The 20,394-nt window shown below is 44.5% G+C and overlaps 1 long non-coding RNA gene across 1 annotated transcript in view; it reads right to left on the bottom strand.

The window, feature by feature from the left end:
* Positions 1–533: 533 nt before the first annotated feature.
* Positions 534–20,394, bottom strand: part of LOC130355862 (uncharacterized) — a 62,585-nt gene continuing 42,724 nt past the window's right edge. The window contains exons 2-3 of the long non-coding RNA XR_008888686.1: positions 4,934–5,017; positions 534–696 (exon numbers count right to left, since the gene is read on the bottom strand). This is a non-coding gene — a long non-coding RNA (uncharacterized LOC130355862). The remainder of the gene's footprint in view (positions 697–4,933; positions 5,018–20,394) is intronic.

The raw sequence follows: 20,394 nt of genomic DNA, 5'->3' as shown, positions 1-20,394 counted from the left end.
TGGAGGTGACCAGTGACTCAGAGACCTTAAGGGACTTGTAGTAGGACTGGACAATGTAATGCAGACCACTTTGAATAGACAGACGACAGGGACTGACTTGACTTGACTGAAGACTGACAAAGCTATGACTGTAGCTTACTTGCATTTGATGGTGGCTGCAGGACTTGACTTTGAGGCCTCCAACACTCTGGACACACACACAAAGACTCGACTTGACCTCTGCAAAGACTTGTAAGGAAAGAGGAAAGAGAGCAAAAGAGGGAGAGCTAGCTCCACCCAGGGCTTATATGGGGGAGACTAGCAGGGAGCCCATAGGCCACTCCTGGGGTCACCTCATCATTGATACCTCCTGGGTAACAATCACATGACATATCACATGGTACAATTCTTAAAGCAACAAGACATTTTATAATACATAACAATGCAGAACATATGCACAGGGGGGAGACAAGTACAAGGGAGCCCAGGGGACACTGAAGGGAGGCTGCCGGACAGGGCAGCAAGGGTACGGGGTAACACCTCCCGTACTGGGCCACCACACACACAGTGATGTCCTCCCTAGGAAAGAGGTTGGAGAGAGATACCGGGGAATGTCTGCTTGTGGATGAGGAATCCACTGTGGGGTCCAGGACTGCATTCCAATCTCCACATATCAGCAAATGTCCCTGTTTACACTTGTTCATTAGCCTTAGCTACCTATGGGGTGCATAAACAGAGACAATGGTGTAAAGTACATTATTGCAAGTGCAGACCAAAACAATGGGGGTCATATTCAAAACTCTTGACATCAAAAATTTTGCGTTTCGTTCCAAAATTTTGGCACGAAAAAGTTCACATCAGATATTCAAAGTTTTTTACATGAGAATTATCTAAGGTTTACACTAGTCACATCAGTTTTGCAGAAGGGTGTGTGGCTATGTAAATGTCATGTTTTACATGATATTTTCAAAGGGGTGAGAGTCCATTTTACACCTAAAATTTCACACCAGCTTTTTGCTAGTGCAGAAATCACAGAAGTGGTTGTATATTTTTTTTTCTTTAGTTTTTTTTTAGGAAAAGGTGTTATTTAAAGGGGTATTCCAGTTATTTTTTTTTTATTATTTGACTATGCTACAGGGGCTGTAAAGTTAGTTTAGTTCATAATATAGTGTCTGTACGTGTGTGTGACGGTTTTCTCACAATTCTTCTGTGATTTTATCCCCAATATTTATTTTTACCAGCATACAAAATGACTGTTGTCTCAGATTTTCCCCAGGTTGCAATGCGGCCGAGACCTGACACACTAGTCAGCTGATGACAGAAGCCTGTCTACTTCAATGGGTGGAGCGATCACTTGGTGGGAGAGAGAACAATCTTCAACTAATGCAACAGCTGTAGGCACCCTGATTGAAAACCACAGGTCTTTTGAATGGATGCAGCTCATTTATGTTTCAATGGGTGGGGTGGCTGATGTGTGGGAAGGAGGAAGATGGAATTGTGGGATTTATAGTCAAAAAAAGAAAAGTCAAACAGGAAATACCAGTTCACAAACAGCTAGCCACAGTGTTATGGTAATCTCACAACATAGCCATTTAGCCCCAAGACAAGCACAGATCCTTCCTAAGCATGTCCATTACTGCCTGCCAGGTACGTACTAAAATCACCTTATGGTGGATAACCCCTTTAATCAATTATTGAAAAAGAAATAATTATTATTGGAAAATGTTATGAAAAAAAAAACATGGTCTCTGCACCTAAACTCACATTTAAGCCCTAGAAATGTTTTATGTACAGTTATATATATATATATATATATATATATATATATATATATACAGTTATCGCTTGTCTGGGCACTAGTGATCATGGAATATTACATGAGATGCTTTGGCCAGAATTTTCCGGGATGTAAAGTTTTGTTGAAGAGAAAGTTCCCACTAAGCCGGACGGACAAGACAGCAAGATGTCAGGAAGTCATAGTCCATCTGAGCGATGAGAGTGGATTGTCAACGGCATCTATTGGAAGCAGGTTCTACCGTCTGCCATTCGAGGTGGACATGAGCAGGTGAGTTTGAAGCTTTAGTGGGAGGGACAGCCACCTGGATACCACATTTAGGGTACGTTCCCACACGGCGTATTTTGCTGCGTATTTGCTGCGTATTTGGTGCTGCGTATTTTCCTACCCATTGACTTCAACATAGAAAATAAACTACGCAGCAGCAAATACGCAGCAAATACGCCGTGTGGGAATGTACCCTTAAGGAGTAGATTCGATCCATCTTTATGGTCTATTCACACGTACAGTATTCTGCGCAGATTTGATGCGCAGGATTTTCTGCTGCAGATTTCAATGTAGACTAAATGACTGAACACAGCTTCAAATCCTGCACATCAAATCTGCATAGAATACTGTGTGAATAGACCCTTAGGGTACGTTCACACGAGCAGATTTTTTTGCGGGTTTTCTGCTGTGTACTTGAATGTGGGCGAGCTCTTCTCGGCTGTCTGCAGCAGATTCTGACGCAGTCCCTATTGACTTCATTGGGGCTTGCGGCGGATTTCCCGCAGCGTAAATTCTGCTGCGGAAAATCTGCTGTGGACAGCCGAGAAGAGCCCGCCCCCTTTCAAATACGCAGCGGAAAACGCTCAAAAAAATCTGCCCGTGTGAATGTACCCATAAGGGTACAGATCACATGTGTTTCATCCTGGAAATGTATAAGCAGGTTGGTCAGGTAGCCCCATTTGCATGGTATCTTGCAGTCTCTTAGCGCTTGCCTAATGGGATTCAGGTTTCTGCGTTGAAGGGTGACTACAGACAATCACGCAATTCAGAGAAACATCATGGAACTTGGCTGGCAAGGAGTCCCAATTTCTGGTGCGGAACATTAGAGCATCCTTAATGTGTTAAAAATGTATGCCGTAGAAATTGTTTAACTTCTTGGATCTCCCATGCATGTTTCCCCTCCTTCTTGTCGCCATTATGTACCGGTGATGTTCCCAAGTTATCCGGTGGAAAACAGAGCGTAATCACAAGACTAGTTGCACTGTCAGTCGCTGTGAAAGCGTCGCTGGCTCAAGAGCTGTGCGGCTATGTGGCCATTCCAGTCAGTTGCCAAGCCACGCCCGCACACAGTGATGACACAGTGCAGAGATAATACAATGATGTAACAGTGCAGAAATAATACACACAGTGATGTCACAGTACAGGGATAATTCACACAGGGATGTCACACTACAGGGATAATCCACTGTGATGACACAGTGCAGAGATAATACAATGATGTAACAGTGCAGAAATAATACACACAGTGATGTCACAGTACAGGGATAATTCACACAGTGATGTCACACTACAGGGATAATCCACTGTGATGACACAGTGCAGAGATAATACGATGATGTCACAGTGCAGAGATAATACACACAGTGATGTCACAGTACAGGGACAATGCACACAGTGATGTCACAGTACAGGGATAATACATTGTGATGACACAGTGAAGAGATAATACATGCAGTGATGTCACAGTACAGGGATAATTCACACAGGGATGTCACATTACAGGGATAATACACACAGTGATGTCACAGTACAGGGATAATACACACAGTGATGTCACAGTACAGGGATAATACACACAGTGATGTCACAGTACAGGGATAATACACAGTGATGTCACATTACAGGGATAATACACGCTGTGATGTTACAGTACAGGGATAATACACACAGTGATGTCACAGTACAGGGACAATACACACAGTGATAACACAGTACAGGGATAATACACAGTGATGTCACAATACAGGGATAATACACACTGTGATGTTACAGTACAGGGATAATACACACAGTGATGTCACAGTACAGGGATAATACACACTGTGATGTTACAGTACAGGGATCATTGTGATGACACAGTGAAGAGATAATATGATGATGTCACAGAGCAGAGATAATACACGCAGTGATGTCACAGTACAGGGACAATTCACACAGTGATGTCACAGTACAGGGATAATACATTGTGATGACACAATGAAGAGATAATACATTGTGATGACACAATGAAGAGATAATATGATGATGTCACAGTGCAGAGATAATACATGCAGTGATGTCACAGTACAGGAATAATTCACACAGTGATGTCACAATACAGGGATAATACACACTGTGATGTTACAGTACAGGGATAATACACACAGTGATGTCACAGTACAGGGATAATATACACAGGGATGTCACAGTACAGGGATAATACACAGTGATGTCACAGTACAGGGATAATACACACAGTGATGTCACAGTACAGAGATAATACACACAGTGATGTCACAGTACAGGGACAATACACGCAGTGATAACATAGTACAGGGATAATACACAGTGATGACACAGTGAAGAGATAATACCATGATGTCACAGTGCAGAGATAATACATGCAGTGATGTCACAGTACAGGGATATGTGGTGACCCACGGTGCATGGCGGGACCACAGGGTGTAGCGGTGTAGGTGGTGGGGTCAGATGGTATTAACCCCTGGGGCAAGATCTTGTTAAACCCTAGTGTTCATGACGCCAGGATTTGGTTGTATGGTGTAGGGCACCACCAACAACCATCCCAAAACGGCATATATCAAATGAGAGTCCAAAGCAGGTTTTGATGCAACTGAAACTTTACTGAAGAAGGCTGTATAACGTTTCTTACAGATAAGGTTGCCACCTTTCCCTCAGAAAAATACCGGTCATGGGTGTGGCTATGTGGGGGTGGAGCTACAAAAGGGGAGGGGCCCGATTGCACAGGGGCTGAGGGATCAGGGGTTTAAGAAATGGCACGGGGGATGGGAGGGGGGGTTTAAGAAATGGCATAGGGGATTGGAGGGATACAATATATATGCGGGGGGAATTTTCCTATATCGCACAAAACATTTACATTTAGAGAATACCTACCAAAACCCTATTCATGCCAGCGGCGGCGGTAGTGGTGGTGCGCGACAGCAACGCTGGCTCTCTCTGATGACGAGTGACGTCCCCCTGCGCAACGTCAGATAAACAGGCTAATCAGACAGTATCACACATGACAGATTTAGATGCACAGGCTCAGCAGATAGTATCCCACATGACAGATTTGGATATACAGGCTCAGCAGACAGTATCACACATGACAGGATTAGATACACAGGCTCAGCTCACAGTATCACACATGACAGGATTAGATACACAGGCTCATGAGGCAGTTTCGCACATGACAGGATTAGATACACAGGCTCATATCCCACATGACAGATTTGGATATACAGGCTCAGCAGACAGTATCACACATGACAGGATTAGATACACAGGCTCATATCCCACATGACAGATTTGGATATACAGGCTCAGCAGACAGTATCACACATGACAGGATTAGATACAGAGCGCAGCAGATAGTTTCACACATTAAAACATTAAATCAGTGTTTCCCAACCAGGATGCCTCCAGCTATTGCAAAACTACAACTCCCAGCATGCCCGGACAGCCAAAGGCTGTCTGGGCATGCTGGGAGTAATAGTTTTGCAACAGCTGGAGGCACCCTGGTTGGGAAACACTGCATTAAATACACAATTTTGCAGAGAGGTCTCACCAGTCTCTTGTCTTCACTTTCTCCTTTCCCCGGGCGGCTCCAGGTTAAGGAATGTCCGGGGTTGAGGAGGAATGGGGTGGGCAATTATTTATCCCATGGGGCCACATGAGAAACTAAAAATATTGTGGAAAATATTTGGTAGTTTTTCCCCCAGATTAGGCAGCATAGTTGTCCCGCAGATTAGGAGCATAGTTGTCCCCCAGATTAGGAGCATACTTGTCCCCCAGATTAGGACCATAGTTGTCCCCCAGATTACGAGCATAGTTGTTCCCCAGATTAGGAGCATAGTTGTCCCCCAGATTAGGAGTATAGTTTTCCCCCAGATTAGGCAGCATAGTTTTCCCCCAAATTAGGCAGCATAGTTGTCCCCCAGATTAGGAGTATAGTTGTCCCCCAGATTAGGCAGCATAGTTTTCCCCCTAATTAGGCAGCATAGTTGTCCCCCAGATTAGGAGCATAGTTGTCCCCCAGATTAGGCAGCATAGTTTTCCCCCAAATTAGGCAGCATAGTTGTCCCCCAGATTAGGAGCATAGTTGTCCCCCAGATTAGGAGCATAGCTGTCCCCCAGATTAGGAGCATAGTTGTCCCCCAGATTAGGAGCATAGTTGTCCCCAGATTAGGCAGCATAGATGTAACCCAGATTAGGCAGCATAGTTGTCCCCCAGATTAGGCAGCATAGTTGTCCCCCAGATTAGGAGCATAGTTGTCCCCCAGATTAGGAGCATAGTTGTCCCCCAGATTAGGCAGCATAGTTGTCATCCAGATTAGGAGCATAGTTGTCCCCTAGTTTAGCATACTTTCCCCCCAGGTTAGGACCATAGTTGTCCCCCAGATTAGGACCATAGTTGTCCCCTAGTTTAGCATACTTTTCCCCCAGATTAGGACCATAGTTGTCCCCCAGATTAGGCAGCATAGTTGTCCCCCAGATTAGGCAGCATAGTTGTCCCCCAAATTAGGCAGCATAGTTGTCCCCCAAATTAGGCAGCATAGTTGTCCCCCAGATTAGGAGCATAGTTTTCCCCCAGATTAGGAGCATAGTTGTCCCCCAGATTAGGAGCATAGTTGTCCCCAGATTAGGAGCATAGTTGTCCCCCAGATTAGGAGCATAGTTGTTCCCCAGATTCGGCAGCATAGTTGTCCCCCAGATTAGGCAGCATAGTTGTCCCCCAGATTAGGAGCATAGTTGTCCCCCAGATTAGGCAGCATAGTTGTCCCCCAGATTGGGAGCATAGTTGTCCCCCAGATTAGGCAGCATAGTTGTCCCCCAGATCAGTATAGTTGTCCCCCAGATTAGGAGCATAGTTGTCCCCCAGATCAGTATAGTTGTCCCCCAGATTAGGAGTATAGTTGTCCCCCAGATTAGGACCATAGTTGTCCCCCAGATTAGGACCATAGTTATCCCCCAGATTAGGAGCATAGTTGTCCCCCAGATCAGTATAGTTGTCCCCTAGTTTAGGAGCATAGTTGTCCCCCAGATTAGTATAGTTGCCCCCAGATAAGGCAGCATAGTTTTACCCAAGATTAGTTGTCCCCCACATTAGGCAGCTCCCCCCCCCCCCCCACACACACACACTGACACAGACACATATATACACAGACATATATAAACACAGACACATATATACACAGACACACATATATACACAGACACATATATATACACAGACACATATATACAGACACACATATATACACAGACACATATATACAGACACACATATACACAGACACACATATATACACAGACACACATATACACAGACACACATATATACACAGGGACACATATATACACAGGGACACATATACACAGACACACATATACACACAGACACATATATACACAGACACATATATACACACAGACACATATATACACAGACACACATATATACACAGACACATATATATACACAGACACACATATATACACAGACACATATATACAGACACACATATACACAGACACACATATACACAGACACACATATATACACAGACACACATATACACAGACACACATATATACACAGACACACATATATACACAGGCACACATATACACAGACACACATATACACACAGACACATATATATACACAGACACATATATACACACAGACACATATATACACAGACACATATATACACAGACACACATATATACACAGACACATATATATACACAGACACATATATACAGACACACATATATACACAGACACATATATACAGACACACATATGCACAGACACACATATACACAGACACACATATATACACAGACACACATATATACACAGGCACACATATACACAGACACATATATACACACAGACACATATATACACACAGACACATATATACACAGACACACATATATACACAGGCACACATATACACAGACACACATATACACACAGACACATATATACACAGACACATACATACACACAGACACATATATACACAGACACATATATACACAGACACATATCTGGAACGCTGGGTATCAAGTGATCACATATCAAATGACCTTAGGAAGGTCCTATACAGTATAACCTTTATACATAGCTTATATTCACTGTACAATACTTATAATAAATGTATATGAGTAATATACAATAGAAACCCTAATAATGACCTAGGGGGATCATGCAGGAGAGCCCTGTGGACTTGAGGGACTCTTCCTGAGGGGACTTTAGGAACTGTGCAGAACCATGTTCTGTACCGGGACACCACAGATAATTCACACAGTGATGTCACACTACAGACAAAAGGTGTTCAGTGCCATCAGTTAATTAGTTCAGACAGTTGCATGAACAGTTGTGTAATAGTTGTGTTTAGCTTAAAGACATCATCAGTATTTAAGTCTAATTGCAGGGTTGGCACTTTGACATAAATACGTTGATTTAGTGTTCGGGTTTGGGCACAGGGATACTGCTATAGGGTAATATGTGGAACTGGATGGACATTCGTTCATTTTCAGTTTTAAAACTATGTAACTATGTACTTTCAAAACAATTTTAAAACCTGCATGTGTTTTTATTACTGTTATTGAGCTCCAGATAGTTAATTTCATGGTGCAGAGCTATTTTTCATTCTCTCCAAAGCTGGGCTGTTTGCCAGCAGTACTCACACCTGACTATACCTTAACATAGAGCTGTAAATATGCACTGGACTGAACAGCTTGGAACTATGCAGGGGGATGATTTACAGTGCACTGCTATAGAGCGCATATGGGGAGAGAATGGGGTTACTGATGCACTGGGTTTGCAAGTTGTTATTTGAACAGGAAGGAAAACAGCAACATCATCACAGTAAGGAAGGGGTTACATCACAAAAGCACCTCTGATCTAGCTGGTGAACTTCTGATGATGATGACAAGCTACAGGGAGGGGGGAGGGGATTACAGCCACAAAGAGGTTATATCACAAAAGCAGCCCTGGTTTAAGTAAACTGCTGCTGCTACTGACCGGTTTATACTAGGGATGAGCTCCCAGAACTTTATTGGTAGTCCGAAATTTGGGTGAAGTTTATACCTTTCAGGCACAGTATGGATGAGGTTCAAAACCTGTGTAGAGGAAGAGTGGTGCAGTTTCCCATAGTATAGCAACCAATCAGATTGCTTCTCTTATTTTTCAGAGGCTTTTAAAAAATTAAAGAAGCAATGTGATTGTTTGCAATAGGTAGCTGCACGACTTTAACTCTACACAGGAGGGTGCTATTACTTGGAATAGAGAGAAAGGCACTACTACTCTCTAGGGGCACAGGGGAAGGCAGTATTACAGTCTAGACCAGGCATAGGCAACCTTCGGCATGGCAGATGTTTTGGACTACATCTCCCATGATGCTTTGTCAGCATTTTGGCTTTCAGAGCATCATGGGAGATGTAGTCCAAAACATCTGCAGTGCCGAAGGTTGCCTATGCCTGCTCTAGACACACAGAGGAGGGCAATATTACTATATTGGGGTACATAAGGGAATACCCACATATGGAGTGGGCTCATTTCCCCTGCACACCTCTGCCCTACAAATGTGGTGGGTGTCACCAAGGGGGGAAATGTAATATGTCACCTGGTTTATGCTGTGTTAACTGAGGGCAGCTTTAAAGTAAATCTATCATGAGTGTGTGATTCCACTGTTTGTGTAGGGAATTCCTTATCACTTCGTGATGCCAGGGCACTGTTAGCCCATACACGGTCAGAGGTTGGAGAAAGCTTCTCCTGGGCCAGACATGGGGAGTAAAGGAACACACCGACGTCAGGTTACGGATAACTGTCTTTACTGAGCAGGGTCCAGATGGTATTACACAGAAAGTATGGTGCAGAGTGAGAGGATGCAGTGTAACCCCCTGGAAGCCCTGTGGCCTTGCTGGACCTTGTGGTGCTTTCACCCAATAAATTGATACTGACTTCAGAAACTTGAAGATTGCTCCTGGTAGCTAGGGTTATATTAAGGTCCTGTAGCTTTCCCCACAAAGGTATGAACTCCCACAGTGCAGGTGATCCTTGCAGAATGACTGGATAAGATAGATTTGATCTGGGCCTTCCCTAGGAGCTTCTCCACACACCCTTACCACATTTGTGCTCAGCAGTGATCTAAACTGAACTCTTAACTGGGGAAACTCCTCCTCCCACTACACTATATGATCCAGAGTTTAGGGGTTCCCATTGGCAGGCAGGGTCACAACAACAACACATTTAAATAACATTTATAGAAATAACATAGCAGGATCATTATAAAAATATATTAACTTTAGCAAAGTGCTGGAACACAATAGATATGGCAGTAAGTCCCTCAGTGGGCCCAGCACCAGTGCTACAGGTTTGCCTGAGGAAGTACAAAACCACAGGACAGCCTTTGGTGCTGGGACACCACAAGTGTCACCTGCACTAACCTGTCGGTATAGACAGGTAGTGCAGGTGACACTGATGACAACAGTACTTACCTTGTCCCGTTCTGTGTTGTCGTTCTCCAGTAATTATCTTCGGTATCTTCAGCTCAGGACCCATCTGGAACATGGGCGGAGCTTAGTGACATCCTCGCTGCTGTTCTCTGCTGGGTCTCGCTGCTAGCAAACAGCAACAGTGACATCAGTAAGCTCTGCTCATTCTCCAAGCCTGGCCTGGAGCTGAAGATACCGGAGCAGATTGCCAGGAAATGACAGCATGGAACAGGACAAGGTAAGTACCGCTGTCATCAGTGTCACCTGCACTACCTGTCTGTACTGACAGGTTAGTGCAGGTGACACTGATGACAGATTTACTGACTCCTTAGCTCACCACCGCTCCAGCACTGCCACAACTCAGTTTTTTCTTGTCAGGAGTGCTGCGATAACACCCACATATGTTGAGTACATGATGGTGCAGCCAATCACTAATGAGTGAGACCATTGGTGGCTGCAGCATAATGTACTCATTGTAGGTGGATTTCATTTAAGTACCTTTAACATAGAAAACCAGCATTGGAGCTGCAATGAGCTAAAGGGTGAGGTTTTGTTTATTTTTTTATTTTGCACCCCATTCCCTGCCCATTTAATTGTATTTACAGTGGCCCCTTAACATACAATATTTTCAGAGCATGAGGAGAGATAGGTATCTGGCACATCAAATACAAGCGTTTTCAGCTCACAGCTCAGACCATAGGTGTGTGCAGGAATCCTGTGATTGACCGTTTGTGGTGCCGGCATACAGGCAAGGTAAAGGCAGTATAATGATGTAGATAAAAAGAAATGCAATGCCGCACTCACCGGTCCAATTCAGACTTCTTTTATTGAAGCAAACTCAGCGGGTACAGAGGTCATAAGTACGAGGGCGCCTCCATAAAAATTGTCCTATCTGTATTATTTGTCTGCTTTCTTTTTTTAATCTTCATTTTTTTCCTATTTTCAAAGACTTATGGTCTCAACTTACAATAGTATCAACTTACAATGGTTGTCCTGGAATCAAATAATATTGTAACTTGAGGGAGCACTGTATTTGTAACTTACTTTGTTTTTTAGTTCTTTTTTTTTTAGTTCTTTTTATTAAATCTCTTCTGAACTGCAGAGTGTCCTGCCAATGACGTGTGCGCTCTGTATCCTGGCGTATTTGTGAACTGTTGCTGTCCCTATCCACCTGCTGATGATTGACAGATTTTTTCCTTTGCACAGTATAGGCAGAAAGATGTCAATCAGCAGCAGGTGGACGGGGGTAGCTCATGAATCCGCCGGACTACAGAAGACACATATAGAATGAAAATGAAGTTTTAGTTTACGGGTGCGTTCACACGGGCGTATTTGTCAGCGGATCCGCAGCTGCGGATCCGCTGACAAGGCCCCTAAAGTGCTGCCCTCTTTGTGCCTGCTAATAGCGGCAATCCGCCGCTACCAGCAGCAAACACACTGTGAAGTGCGAGTCGCAGTGTATCCGCACATCCCGCACATCGCGGCCGCTCCCCCGACTCCCTGAGCTACACAGAGAGCGGCCGCGATGTGTGCGAGTACACTGCAGGGTAACTCGCACATCGCAGTGTCTGCTGGTAGCGGCGGATTGCCGCTATTAGCAGGCACAAAGAGGGCAGCACTTTAGGGGCCTAGTCAGCGGATCCACAGCTGCGGATCCGCTGACAAATACGCCCGTGTGAACGCACCCTAATAAAGAAAAGTTTTTGATTTATTGAAAACTAATAAAACAAGCAAATAATTATGGTTTCTATCACTACATTACACTACCCCCACATAGCGGAAAGATTACTTTTTACATCAATTTAGTGTGTTCTGCTCAAAGTGGCTTTACTGCTTACAAAATTGGGAACCATGACTAAAATATCCATTAATTTATCCCATAAGAGAGGGTGGCTGTAAAGTGTTATTAAGGTGATATTTATTCCCCTCTAGACATTCAAGCATGTTTTCTACAGCTTTGCCAGTGTGTTTTTGAGCATTTTGAGCATAGTTGAGGGTAAATGTTTTACTTTTGGTGGGAATACCCGCATATGTATAGATTCTGGACTCAAATTTACCATTTTGTATTTTCTGGCACTGAACAAGCATTATCAAGTATTTAATTACTAGAAACGTTATTTACTTCATTGTTTTGCAGCTAATAGACCTAGTCAAAAGTAAATTGTGTTGGATTAGGGTCAATGACCAATTCCTTCTTAACCCCTTAAGGACCCAGGGCGTATGGGTACGCCCTGGCTCCCTAGTGGTTAAGGAACCAGGGCACGCGGCGGGGACGGACAAGGATGACTGCTGATATCTATCAACAGGCATCCCGTGCAAATGCCCAGGGGGTCCTGAGACCCCCCATGTCGGTTCAGACCGACGATTTGCGGCGATTCCGGGTCATACAGGTCTCTGGTGACCCGGAAAATAAGGGGGATCGGGAGTGTCCAAGACACCCCCGGTCCCCCTGAAGGGATAGGAGTGAGGTGGCAGGGGTGCCACCCCTCCTATTGGTCGGTCAGAAGCGACCGACCAATAGCAGATCGGGGGCAGGGGGGGTTAGAGTTCGGTTCCCCCGTTCTGCCCACCCACAGTAGTGCAGGCAGAACGGGTGAACTGTCCTGTGACCAGTGCTGGAGGTCCACTTACCATCGGCGGCGGCAGAGGCGATGATCGGTGGCGAACGGCGGGCAGCGATGACGTGCGGCTGGCTCCCTGGTGCAGCGTGCTGCAGACTATGGAAGCCAATGAGTTGCCTAGCAACATCTGGAGGGCTACAGTGGTCTCTAAACTGTAACCCTCAAGATGTTGCAAAACTACAACTCTCAGCATGCCCAGACAGCTGTTTTGGCATGCTGGGATTTGTAGTTTGGCAACAGCTGGAGGGCTACAGTTTGGGGATCACTGTGCAGTGATCTCTTAACTGTCGCCCTCTAGATCTTGCAAAACTACAACTCCCAGCATGCCCACACAGCAGTTTGCTGTCTGTGCATGCTGGGATTTGTAGTTTTGCAACATCTGGAGGGCCACAGTTTGGAGATAACTGTGCAGTGGTTTCTAAACCGTGGCCCTCTAAATCTTGCAAAACTACGACTCCCAGCACGCACCAACAGCAAACGGCTGTCTTGGCATGCTGGGAGTTGTAGTTGCGTACCTCCAGCTGTTGTATATTTACATCTCCCAGCATGCCCTTCGGCGATCAGTACATGGTGGGAGTTGTAGTTTTGCAACAGCTGGAGGAACACTGGTTGGAAAATACTGAGTTAGATAACAGAACTTACCTGAAGGTTTTCCAACCAGTGTACCTCCAGCTGTTGCAAAAGTACAACTTCCAGCATGCACGGTCAGTCAGTGCATGTTGGGAGTTGTAGTTTTGCAACAGCTGGAGGTTTGTCCCCATGTGAATGTACAGGGTACATTCACACGAGCAGGTTTAAAGTGAGTTTCCTCCTTCAAGTTTGAGCTGCGGCAAATTTTCTGCCAAAGTGCAAACTTTTGGCGGGAAAATCACTGTGAACCCTTGCCTGTGTAAATGTACCCTAAAAAGCACTACACTACACTACACTAACACATAATAAAGGGTAAAACACTACATAAACACCCCCTTACACTGTCCCCCCCAATAAAAATGAAAAACGCATCGTACGGCAGTGTTTCCAAAATGGAGCCCCCAGCTGTTGCAAAACAACAACTCCCAGCATTTCCGGTCAGCCACTGACTGTCCAGGTATGCTGGGAGTTTAGCAACAGCTGGAGGCACCCTGTTTGGGAATCACTGGCGTAGAATACCCCTATGTCCACCCCTATGCAATCCCTAATTTAGTCCTCAAATGCGCATGGCACTCTCTCACTTTGGAGCCCTGTCGTATTTCAAGGAAACAGTTTAGGGCCACATATGGGGTATTTCCATACCCGGGAGAAATTTTGTTACAAATTTTGAGGGGCTTTTTCTCCTTTTACCCCTTATGAAAAGGAAAAGTTGGGGTCTACACCAGCCTGTTAGTGTTAAAAAAAAATGTTACACTAACATGCTGGTGTTGCCCCATGCTTTTTATTTTCACAAGAGGTAAAAGGAAAAAAAGACATTTGTAACACAATTTCTTCTGAGTACGGAAATACCCCATATGAGTGCGTAAATTGCTCTGCGGGCGCACAACAAGGCTCAGGAGTGAGCGCGCACTATGTACATTTGAGGCCTAAATTGGTGATTTGCACTGGGGTGGCTGATTTTACAGCGGTTCTGACAAAAAAAAACCAAAAATAAAAAACCCCATTTGAACCCATTTTGGAAACTGCGCCCCTCACGAAATGTGAAAAGGGGTAAAGTGAGCTATAACACCCCACAGGTGTTTGACAAATTTTTGTTAAAGTTGGATCGGAAAGTGAAAAAAATAATTTTTTTACTAAAATGCTGGTGTTACCCTACATTTTTCATTTTCACAAGGGAAAATAGGAAAAAAGCCCCCCAAAAATTGTAACCCCATTTGTTCTGAGTAAGAACTTACCCCATATGTGGATGTAAAGTGCTCTGCGAGTGAACTACAATGCTCAGAATAGAGGGAGCGCCATTGGGCTTTTGGCGAGAAAATTTGTCCGGAATTGAAGGTCACGTGTGTTTAGAAAGCCCCCATAGTGCCAGAACAATGGACCCCCCCCCCCACATGTGACCCCATTTTGGAAACTACACCCCTCACAGAATTTCATAAGTGGTACAGTGAGCATTTACGCCCTACAGGTGTCTGACAGATTTTTTTAAACAGTGGTCCGTGAAAATGAAAAATGTAATTTTTCATTTGCTCAGCCCACTGTTCCAAAGATCTGTCAAACGCCAGTGGGGTGTAAATGCTCACTGCACCCCTTATTAAATTCTATGAGGGGTGTAGTTTCCAAAATGGGGTCACATGTGGAGGGGTCCACTGTTTTGGCACCACGGGGGGGGGGGGGTTGTTTTGCAAACGCACAAGGCCTACTTACCAATGCTCACAAGCAGAAACGGCTGCATTGGACAATAAAATACATGGACTAATTTTCAAACAGTCCTGTTCACTGATGAGTGCCGTGCAACCCTGGATGGTCCAGATTGATGGAGTAGTGGATGGTTGGTGGGCGGCCACCCTGTTCCAACGACGTCAGCAATGCGGAGGTGGAGTCATGTTTTGAGCCAGAATCATGGGAAGAGAGCTGATCGGAGAGCTGATCGGTGTAAAGATGACTTCTGCAAAGTATGTGGAGTTTCTGACTGACCACTTTCTTCCCTGGTACAGAAAGAAGAACTATGCTTTCCGTAATAAAATCATCTTCATGCATGACAATTCACCAAAAGAATACCTCTGCATCAATGGCTGCTATTGGGATAAAAGGAGAGAAAGTCATGGTGTGGCCTCCATCCTCTCCTGACCTCAATCCTATTGAGAACCTTTGGTGCATCCTCAAGCAAAAGATCTATGAGGGTAGGAGGCAGTTTACATCCAAACAGCAGCTCTGGGAGGCTATTCTGACATCTTGCTGTGGCAGTGTGTGGTGCAGGGCAGATGTTGTTACCCTAGGGGCAGATGGTATTAACCCCTTGTGTTCGTGATGCCAGGGCGTGGTTTAGCCTTAACCACCCAAAGGTATAAGGCTGGATCCTGGGCTAGGCACGGGGGCAATGAAGACACCAACGCCAAGTTACAGACAACGCAGAATAGGTAAACTAGAAAAAGAAAGAGGGGAGGAGGTAGACAAAACAGCGCAACCTGTGCCGTTACTCCAAGGTAGGATAGATTCACTAAAACGGTAGCAAGATAGTGCTCACCTGGTGATGTTATGCTGTGAGCATAACATCTAATAGCGCATTCACCCGATGCTGGGGTAAGAAGGAAGGAGCTGCCCGAGGTGTTCCCGTATCGAGGATCCCTCAATGCGGTAGTCAGAGGCTGAAAGGTATTCCGTATCACGGAGTGGCAGAAAGACCTCGTTCCGGCGCTCACTTCTCACTGCTCACTGTCTCTATGCCAACCCATCGGCTTCACATTGTCCTTATCATAATAAACACATTCCCCTATACAGCAACTTCTTTCTGGGCCTCCACAGCACAGCAGTCAGGCTCCTCCCCTAAGTTACGGACAACGGTAGCTTTACTGAGGTTAGACAGTTGGTACATTCTATGCAGTACAGCCAGGGCCCAAGGAGGTGACCAGTGACACAGAGACCTCACAGGTTTGCTGGGACTTGTAGTAGACAGGAGAATTTAGTGCAGGCCACGCTGGATAGACAGAAGACTTGACTTGATTGACAGGACTGTGACTTTAGCTTACTTTGCACTTTACTTGTGGCTGCAGGACTTGACTTGTAGATGCAGGACTTGACTTAAAGGGGTTGTGCACTGCCCTGACTTTCGGAGCTCCGCTCACAGCGTCCGGAAGTTCATTACTCCGAACGCTGTGTGCGGGCTTCCGTGTTCGCGGCTGCCGGGCGTGACGTCACACCCGGCCCCTTGCGACGTCTCGCCCGCCCCCTCGTGGCGTCTCGCCCGCCCCCTCAACGAAAGTCTATGGGAAGGGGGCGCAACCGCTGTCACGTCCCCTTCCCATAGACTTTGGTAGAGGGGGCGGGCGTGACATCACGAGGGGGCGGGCGAGACATCGCGAGGGGCCAGGCGTGATGTCACGCGGCCGCGAACACGGAAGCCCGCACACAGCGTTCGGAGTAATGAACTTCCGGACGCTGTGAGCGGAGCTCCGAAAGTCAGGGCAGCGCACAACCCCTTTAAGGCCTCCAATGTTCTGGACACACATACTAAGATGACTTGACTGCACTGGACCTCAGGAACAAGAGCAGAGCTAAACGAGAGAGTAGAGCTCACAGAGACTGCAGAGCTCAAAGAGAGTGAGGCTAGCTCCATCCAGGGTTTATAAGTGGGAGACTAACCGGGAGCCAGTAGGTCACCTTTGGGGTCAGCTGGTCACTAGTACCTCCTGGGTAACAATCACATGGTAAATTTATTAAAGTCACAACACACAATAAAATGCATAACATATTTACATGGGGGGCGGGGGAACAACTGCAGGGGGCCCTGGGGACACTGAGGGACACTGCCTGACAGGGCAGGAGAGTTCGGGGAAACACCATCCCGTACTGGGCCACCACATTGCAAACAAATTCAAGCAGAAACTGGTCAAAAACTCACAAGCTCTGTCCTCTCTTGTTCCTGAGGTCCAGTGCAGTCAAGACGTCTCAGAGTGTGTGTCCAGAACAATGTAGGCCTCAAGTCAAGTCCTGCAGCCACAAGTCAAGTCCTGCAGCCACAAGTCAAGTGCACAGTAAGCCAAAGTCATAGCCCCGTCAGACAAGTCAAATCTGTTGTCTATCCAGCGTGGGCTACACTAAATGATCCCATCCACTACAAGTTCCAGCAATCCTATGAGGTCTCTGTGTCACTTGTCACTTCCTTGTTCCCTGGCTGTACTGCATAGACTGTAACAACTGTCTCACCACAGTAAAGCTATTGTTGTTCCGTAACTTGGCGTCGGTGTCTTTATTGCCCCCGTGCCTAGCCCAGGACCCAGCGGTATACCTTCGGGTGTTTAAGGCTAAACCATGCCCTGGCCTCACGAACACAAGGGGTTAATACCATTTGCCCCTAGGGTAATAACATCTGCCCTGCAGCACACACACCCTGCCAATACCACACTGCTATCAAATAAGGGGTCCAATGTTGAAATGTAACGTGACCTGTTAAAATTTTTAAAAAGTTAAAATGTTGTTAAAAGTTTGATTGAAATAGCTTTTGATTTCAGTAAATATGCTTCAAAAACAACAAATGGCAATTTTCGGTTCTTAACAACCTATAAAGTGTTTTGAAACTTACTGGGTGTAATAATTTGGAGCAGTGCATTGTAAGTTTTTTATGTTAAAAAAAAATACTGTTATCATTAGGAGGTTTGTTCAATAAAATTTGAATTTTATTCTTAATAGTTGATAACATGAGAATTATGGTGACTGTGATTTACATAAATGATTTAGGTTAATGAGAAAAATATAATTTGCATAATAATTTGGAACAGGGTGTACATCAGCTGCCTCCAGATCCCCCCACATAATACAACATACCCTCTACCACACAGACAACAATGAAGAAGAAATCATGTGGATATAATAGGAACAAGACAACTGACACAAAAGGAGCAAATTAGTAAATATATTTTACGTTTTGGGGCCTATTTACATCAAAAGAGTGTAATGGGCATACACCTAAAATGTTTCCCTTTTGGCCAATGATCTCTGAATATTGGTCGGCTTGCCCTGGATTATTAATAAGATAATATTTAAAATTGCGTAACAATCCAGAGACAGCACATATGCAATAAACTCAATATATAATATACTTAATATACAATTGTTCTCCAGTCAGATTCATTTCAATTCAATTCCCAGCTGTGGGATGCATTACTTTAATACTGTACTGTAAAACTGTGGGATGCATTACTTTAATACTGTACTTTAAAACTGTGGATGGCATATCCTTCCAGAAATATTTAGCAGAGCAGCTAACAGGTTACTAGGTGAGGACAGAGCTCTAAGAGGTAAAGTCGAGAGCTGTGAGGTTCTTTTGGCCTACATTTCTCCATTAATAAGTGTATTCTCAGACAAATCACATCTCTTTGAGCTACACTGACTGACTACTCTCTACACTGAAGAGAGAGCTGGGCTAGCACTAAGCTCTGCCTCCTTTCCAGTGGGTTCTGCAGTTTTGGTGTATAGGAAACCTGTCAAGCCATTGTACAGAAAACAAAATCTTAAAGGCACAGTGTGGTGACCCAGTACCAGAGTGCCTCCTGTCAGGTAAACATTGCCTCAGGTGCCTGACCTAGGCCCTGCTGCTCAGGTGATATTTATTATAATATTTGGTCTGTTAATTTATATTATGTTGTACTGTACCTTTAAAAGGGTACTCCCATGGAAAACTTTTTTTTAAATCAACTGGTGCCAAAAAGTTAAACAGATTTGTAAATCACTTCCATTAAAAAATCATAATCCTTCCAGTACTTTTTAGGGGCTGTATACCAAAGAGAAATCCAAAAAAGAAATGCATTTCCTCTGATGTCATGACCACAGTGCTCTCTGCTGACCTCTGCTGTCCATTTTAGGAACTGTACAGAGCAGCATATGTTTGCTATGGGGATTTTCTCCTGTTCTGGACAGTTCCTAAAATGGACAGCAGAGGTCAGCAGAGAGCACTGTGCTCATGACATCAGAGGAAATGCATTTCTTTTTTGGATTTCTCTTTAGTATACAGCCCCTAAAAAGTACTGGAAGTATTAAGATTTTTTTAATGGAAGTGATTTACAAATCTGTTTAACTTTCTGGTGCCAGCTGATTTAAAAAAAAAAAGTTTTCCACGGGAGTACCCCTTTAACCCCTTAAGGACCCAGCCAATTTTCACTGTAGGACCTGGCCATTTTTTGCACATCTGACCACTTTCACTTTAAGCATTAATAACTCTGGGATGCTTTTACCTTTCATTCTGATTCCGAGATTGTTTTTTCGTGACATATTCTACTCTATGTTAGTGGTAAAATTTTGTTGATACTTGCATCTTTTCTTGGTGAAAAATTCCAAAATTTGATGAAAAAATTGAAAATTTAGCATTTTTTTTTACTTTGAAGCTCTCTGCTTATAAGAAAAATGAATATTCCAAATAAATTATGCATTGATTCACATATACAACATGTCTACTTTATGATTGCAACATAAAGTTGACACGTTTTTACTTTTGGAAGACACCAGAGGGCTTCAAAGTATAGCAGCAATTTTCCAATTTTTCACAAAATTTTCAAAATCGAAATTTTTCAGGGACCAGTTCTGTTTTGAAGTGGA

The sequence above is a fragment of the Hyla sarda genome, chromosome 2, assembly GCF_029499605.1.
Source record: "Hyla sarda isolate aHylSar1 chromosome 2, aHylSar1.hap1, whole genome shotgun sequence".
NCBI classification, from domain to species: Eukaryota; Metazoa; Chordata; class Amphibia; order Anura; family Hylidae; genus Hyla; species Hyla sarda.
This window is presented reverse-complemented; position numbering and strand designations above follow the sequence as displayed.